Source organism: Saccoglossus kowalevskii, chromosome 4 (assembly GCF_978046115.1).
Source record: "Saccoglossus kowalevskii chromosome 4, keSacKowa6.1, whole genome shotgun sequence".
Lineage (NCBI taxonomy): Eukaryota > Metazoa > Hemichordata > Enteropneusta > Harrimaniidae > Saccoglossus > Saccoglossus kowalevskii.
Window position 1 is genome coordinate 35,879,541 of NC_140644.1, and position 7,867 is coordinate 35,887,407.

General features: G+C 39.6%; 1 long non-coding RNA gene across 1 annotated transcript; it reads left to right on the top strand.

Moving 5' to 3' along the window:
- Positions 1–2,690: 2,690 nt before the first annotated feature.
- Positions 2,691–6,785, top strand: LOC146747373 (uncharacterized). The gene is made up of 2 exons (XR_014929110.1): positions 2,691–2,853; positions 6,541–6,785. It is a non-coding gene; the product is annotated as an uncharacterized LOC146747373 (long non-coding RNA).
- Positions 6,786–7,867: the final 1,082 nt, after the last annotated feature.

Genomic DNA, 7,867 nt, shown 5'->3' on the forward strand with positions numbered 1-7,867 from the left:
CGCGAATGTATTAGACCATTTCAGAAATTATATGCCGTGGTTTCTGAAACCCAAGGTCATTCAATTATGTGTGTCGTTCTGAATGTAATCACGTGTGAAAGGTATACAACCATTATCCTTTCTAGAGTGGGTGACAAATTGAAGGCAAAATTATGTTTTTAATTGAATTTGCATTTATATATTTATTATGCGAAGAAAATAAAATGAACATATATACACATGAATAGTAGTAACATTACATTTTATTTATTTATTGAATACTCGCGTATATTTATCACCCACATTCTGATTTTTACGCAAATCGTTCCACCCAGTCAAATTCATGACAAGTGAGTCTTATTATTTCAAGATGGCTAGCAAAGGCAACGTACGCAAACTCATCAACGGAGTAAAAATAGGAATCAAGTGCCCATTTCTGAGCTTATTTGTAGAGGAGTATTTGTGCTTCACACGAGAACCTGGTGACATCATTACATCAAAGGAGCTGTTTTTTCACTATGAAAATTTTATATCATTAATGACAAAAAATGATCGCCAGACACAGTCAATGATTAGTGAGACTCGTTTTCATAAGGTACGTGCTTTTGTGTGGCCGGGTGATCGATGATTGAATTTGTCATATCACCACAAATTAAGGAAATACAGACGAGAAATATTTCACAATGACAAGTTTCTTTCTTTTTTTCATTGTGTTTGGATTTGTTACATAAATATTGTAAACGTTATACAAATTCAGAAAACTATACATTGCTTACATCGGTTATACATGTGCAGGGAATATTGTGAAACGCTAGTGTAATTCGGGATCAGTCTTGTATATTATTTGTGTTTTGTAAAGAAACTACACACCAGATTAAAAGTACGACAATTGATTAAAACTAGTCAGCTATAAAGAAATAAAATAAAATACATGCGTTGACTACTAATGGAAAGATTACACAATAAAAAAATGGGCAAGGGGTCACCCTTCAAAACTTCCACTGGTGTTTAAATTTTATAATTATATCATAAATTGTATCTCATTTGACATGTGGTATTTTACAGCAAATCAAGGTTACACTTGTCCATAATGGCATATCGCCAGTCACCTCGGGTGGTAAGCGAGGTTATCGCGGGTTGAATATGCGGCAACATCGGCTAAGAAGGGAACAATCCTCGATGTCTATTAAAGAAAAAACAGAACACTTTTTGAAACGAAAAAAATGGGATGAATATATACAGGTACAATGCGGAACGTAATTACAAAAAAATAAGCAGAGTTATTAAGCAAAATATATTAAACGTGGAGATCCACATCTGTGGAAAGTTCACACCTTTATATTTAAATTTGACGAGTTCTCTCCTGATAATGAGGGAATATCTCAATCTAGAATAAAAGTCTTAGTATTTGTAATGGTTTAATATTTTGTACATCCATAGTATAATGATTTAACATCTCACTATAATGAGATTATATATATTGTTATGGGGTGCATGTTGCTATACCGAAATATAATTACTATGTCACATGTAGCTCATTTTAATCAATGCATAATCATTTGCAATTTCAAAATATGTTTGCATAGCATAATTGACGAATCCTTCCTTGCTCTGTATATTCCTGAACGAGTTTGTCCCGAAATTATTTAGCATTTCTTTTCACCCATGTTTTCATTAAAATGAGTTACACTTTCATAACAAAATACTCTGTTTATTATAGGAGTTTCTATCTCGAATTCGAAATAGGAAATAAATGAGTAAATTAAACATGTTTTACGAATCAAATGCTATTATACATGAGTGTTATCTCATGGAAAACTGACAACGAGTTAATAATAAGAATACATTATTTGTGTTAGAATATAGAGAGCTGCTAAGTTGTTCGAGTTACGGACATCGAAGTACGAACATCGAATTACAAAAAAAGTTACATTTTGGAAACCACACCCACTTTTGTGAGACCTCGTCCAAACTGTAACTCGATTAACTAGTCAACAGAATTCCGAGTTACAGGTAAAATACATTTTTAGTTGTTGAAGGTCCACATTTAGTAACTTGAACTTTAAGTAACAGTTAACCAAACATCGAGTTACAGGCAGCATGATTTTTTTTAACGTTCAACTATTAAGTATGTTGCCCATAACGCGAAGTTTTGTTAACTGTTGATTGGCCATAGTTACAATTTGGGTGTGGTTTCGCAAAAAGGGGCGTGATTTATAAAATATTGGCGTGGTAATATTTGTAACTCAATGTTTTCGTAACTCGATGCTCGTAACTCTAACAGTTCAGTATATAGAATAGATATTTTGTTGTTTAATGTACTATGACGATAAGATTTGGTACATGATCTTCCCAGGGGATCACTGGTAAAACTCACGGAAAAGCGAGGCACCCAAGTGTTCTAGAAATTATGCTTCATAACAGGGTCCCTTTTCGACATTCTCAGAAATCAAAAAGAATGATATCTTTGCTAGCTTTATATATTGTGTAATATGCGGCAATGATAGTTTAATTTAACAATTATTTGTAACTAGTATAGTGTACATGTAATAAAAGAGTGTTTTTATATCGAAAATATATTTCGAGGGCCGATTTTTGAATTTGATTTTTACTAAAAGACCCCCAGAATAGTCTAGTGAAATCAAAACAAAAAACAATATTTGTTTACATTGAAATTAAGGTTGAAGTCGTTAAAAGAGATTTTAGAGAAGCGGGAAAGTGCGCCTTTGCAAAACAAGATATAAAAGCAAATGAGATAATTGGGGTGTACGACGGAGAAATAATTGACAGAGCAGAGGCTGAACAACTAGAACGACAGTATGCGGTAACAGGTGAACGTTGTGGCATGTATCACCTGGAATATTCGGGCATGGTGTGAGTATATAATCAGCCACAATATTTGCCATAATATTTTCTTAGTGTTAGTAGTTATATGTAACACTACTTTCATACAATTTAATGTAAAACTAATGAAATGAATTATGCACTTGCTGTCACACACTCGCTCTTATCAACTAGCTCACTCACACACACACACACACGCACAATGGCAATTCACCCATTCTCACGCACTCGCTTACCCTCTCCCACCCCAATTCATTGAACTCAAACACTCCACCCACTGACACACACAAACTCACTCACCCACCCATTTGATCATCCTCCAACAAACTCACTCACAACTAAATCTAATTCACCCACAACTCTTACATTATCAAGCCACCCTTTCATTAGGTCAACCGCAATTCACTCATTACTCTCAACTGTTTGACTAAATGAGTGACTCATTGTTTAATAAATTCCTTTCTACTCACCCACTTAACAACGAAATAATTCAGTAACAATCAGACATATATTATTAACTCACCAACCAAATGACTTGCTGAGTGAAACATTGATTTCTCTCTGACTTGCCCACATTTCATTAACCCATTTTAACTCGCACACGCTATAACTTAACTGTCCCACCTTACCACTAGCTCACTGATTTGTCAACCCAAAGATAGCTTCATTCGCTCACTTAATCAACACTAAATCTAGTTAATTCACTCAGGCATATGTACATTATATCAACTTACTCATTACACACTTGCCAACTCAAGCACCCATTCGCTCACCAACAGATTGACTCACTGTTGTATATATAAACACATCCATCCATCCAACCAACCACCCACCCATCCATTCACTGTCATACTCAAATGACGCATCAATTAACCCTTTCACTCACCTTCACTCACTCACACACACATCTTCACTCACTCACCCTCACCCACTCAGCTTTACTCCCTCAGCCTCACCTTCACTCACTTTTTCACCTTCACTCATCTTCATTCACTCACTCACTCACTCACTCATCTTCACTCACTCACCTTCATTCACTCACTCTCACCCACTCACCTTCATTCATCCACCCTCACCTTCATTCACCCATCCTCAGCCTCACCTTCACTCACTCACCTCACCCACTCCCATCTTCACTCACTCACCCTTACCTTCACTAACTTACCCTTACCTTCACTCACTCACTCCTTCCCCCACTCACCCTCATCTTCATTTACTCACTCGCCCTCATCTTCACTCACTCGCCTTCTCAAACTCACTCTCACCTTCACTCACTCACTCGATCACCTTCGCTCACTCACTCACCTTCATTCACTCACCCTTACCTTCACTCCCCCTTATCTTCACTCACTCTCATCCACACCTCCATTCACTCACCCTCGTCTTCACTCACTCACCTTCTCTAACTCACTCCCATCTTCACCCACTCACCTTCACTCACTCATCTTTACTCCCACTCACTCACTCACCCTCAGCTTTACTTACTCACTCACCCTCAGTCTCATCTTCACTCACCCTCATTCACTCACCCTCATTCACTCACTCACCTTCACTCACTCACCTTCAGTCACACACTTTCACTCACTCACTCACCCATCCACCCACCCACCCTCACTCACCCTTACCTTCACTCACATACTCACCCTCAGCTTCACTTCCATCAGCCTCACCTTCACTCACTCACCCACTCCCACCTTCACTCACACACATTCACTCACTCGCTCACCTTCACTCACTCACTCACCCACCCTTACCTTCACTCACTCGCCTTCTCTAACTCACTCTCTCCTTCAATCACCCACCCTCATCTTCACTCACTCGTCTTCTCTAACTCACTCTCACCTTCAATCACTCGCCCTCATCCACACACCTTCACTCACTCACCCTCACCTTTTCTCACTCGCCCTCATCTTCACTCCCTCACTCACTCACTCTCATCTTCATTTACTCACTCGCCCTCATCTTCACTCACTCGCCTTCTCTAACTCACTCTCACCTTCACTCACTCACTCACTCACTCGCTCACCTTCGCTCACTCACTCACTCACCTTCATTCACTCACCCTTACCTTCACTCCCCCTTATCTTCACTCACTCTCATCCACACCTCCATTCACTCACCCTCGTCTTCACTCACTCACCTTCTCTAACTCACTCCCATCTTCACCCACTCACTCACCTTCACTCACTCATCTTTACTCCCACTCACTCACCCTCAGCTTTACTTACTCACTCACCCTCAGTCTCATCTTCACTCACCCTCATTCACTCACTCACTCACTCACTCACTCACCCTCATTCATTCACTCACCTTCAGTCACACACTTTCACTCACTCACTCACTCACTCACCCACCCACCCTCCCTCACTCACACTCACCCTCAACTTCACTTCCATCAGCCTCACCTTCACTCACTCACCCACTCCCACCTTCACTCACACACCTTCACTCACTCGCTCACCTTCACTCACCCTCTCCTTCACTCACACACCTTCACTCACACACCTTCACTCACTCACTCTCACCCTTACCTTCACTCACTCGCCTGCTCTAACTCACTCTCACCTTCGCTCACTCACTCACTCACTCACCTTCATTCACTCACCCTTACCTTCACTCCCCCTTATCTTCACTCACTCTCATCCACACCTCCATTCACTCACCCTCGTCTTCACTCACTCACCTTCTCTAACTCACTCCCATCTTCAGCCACTCACTCACCTTCACTCACTCATCTTTACTCCCACTCACTCACCCTCAGCTTTACTTACCCACTCACCCTCAGTCTCATCTTCACTCACCCTCATTCACTCACTCACTCACCTTCAGTCACACACTTTCACTCACTCACTCACTCACCCACCCACCCTCACCCTTACCTTCACTCACACACTCACCCTCAGCTTCACTTCCATCAGCCTCACCTTCACTCACTCACCCACTCCCACCTTCACTCACACACCTTCACTCACTCGCTCACCTTCACTCACCCTCTCCTTCACTCACACACCTTCACTCACTCGCTCACCTTCACTCAATCACTCTCACTCACCCTTACCTTCACTCACTCGCCTTCTCTAACTCACTCTCTCCTTCAATCACCCACCCTCATCTTCACTCACTCGTCTTCTCTAACTCACTCTCACCTTCAATCACTCACCCTCACCTTCAATCACTCACCCTCATCCACACACCTTCACTCACTCACCCTCACCTTTTCTCACTCGCCCTCATCTTCACTCCCTCACTCACTCACCCACCCTCACCTTCATTCACTCACACTCACTCACCCTCACCCACCCTCACCTTCATTCACTCGCCCTCATCTTCACTCACTGCCCTCATCTTCACTCACTCACCCACCCTCACCTTCAATCACTCACCCTCATCCATACACCTTCACTCACTCACCCTCACCTTTTCTCACTCGCCCTCATCTTCACTCCCTCACTCACTCACCATCACCTTCATTCACTCACACTCACTCACCCTCACCCACCCTCACCTTCATTCACTTACCCTCACTCGCCCTCATCTTCACTCACTTGCCCTCATCTTCACTCACTCACCCACCCTCACCTTCATTCACTTACCCTCACTCGCCCTCATCTTCACTCACTTGCCCTCATCTTCACTCACTCACCCACCCTCACCTTCATTCACTCACTCACTCACTCACTCACTCATGTTAATATCATCATGGCCATATATTTTCAGAATAAATCCACACAGTGAAAAGAAGATGTGGGAAACAAGTGGAATTACCTTTTTCCTGAACCATTCCAAAAAGCATTCCAACATTGTCACAAAACAACTGAAGATTAATGACAGGCCGTGTGTGGTTATGATTTCCAAATATTACATACCAGAAGGGGCAGAATTGTTATATAATTATGGTGATGAGAAAGCACCATTTTTTGCAAATTCACAAACTTTTCCAAATTAAAGTAATTTATGATCTATGTTCGAGTTGTGTTGTGTTGTGTTGTGTTGTGTTGTGAACATGTAAAATAACAATAAAATTCAATATTTCCTTGACAAGAAATTAAAACACAGTGAACATGCTAAAAACATCAAAACATTAAAATTAAATGTCAGTTAAATTAAATAGTTTTACAGCATTCAAAAGTCAGGAAATACACAATTGAGTATATGAAGTTTCACACGCAAGTGCCACATGACAGACTAATAGCTGAACATTTTCAAAATCGCTAAATAAATGAAATTTATGGTATATGCAAAATAAGGTTTATGTAAACGTAATGAAACTAATTTTCTTTTAAATTTACAACTATTCCCCATCCCAGTAATGAACTACTAGTAAATACCTTATTATTTTGACACAGATCAATGTATTTAAAACACCTTCATCTCTTTTTTTAACTTGCAGGTCATTACTACAGTAATTCATATGACAGGGGTTCCAGAGAAATAATTACATTCAAATGTGGGAAAATATTAGTTAATTAATAAACACAAATTATTTGTTTCATTATTTTAACAAACTAAAAATGAATGGTGCATAGTACTACTGTAGAACATATTATTCAAGCTGTTAATTGAATAATTTAACACAAAAAGGTGCCAATTGGGCAAAAACAATGTACATATCACCAGTGGTATGTTGGTATCCATTGTCAGGTATATTTACTAATCTATTAACAATCAATTGACAAGTTTCAAACAAAACTATTTTTTTAATTAACAATGTTGATTCATTTTAGTTTCAATAAACATTTTCAAATTATTGAAAAAACACTTCCCAAGATAGAATTTAAACACAGTTTTACATTTCAACTTATAATAAACATAGTCATGCACAGAGCATACAATTTCTAAGCACATGTCCTTGTAAGTGTATATGATCCACTGTTGACGCAATTCTTGTATTTTATTCATCAGCCAATGACGTCCTGGTTTGTGTCCTGATTAATTATAGAGTAATAATACATCATATTGGATACAGGCACTATAAAAATGGACACCCTAAAGTACATTCCAGGGTTCTTGCGTTCCTGCGTTTTGCAAAAGAAAAACAATATAT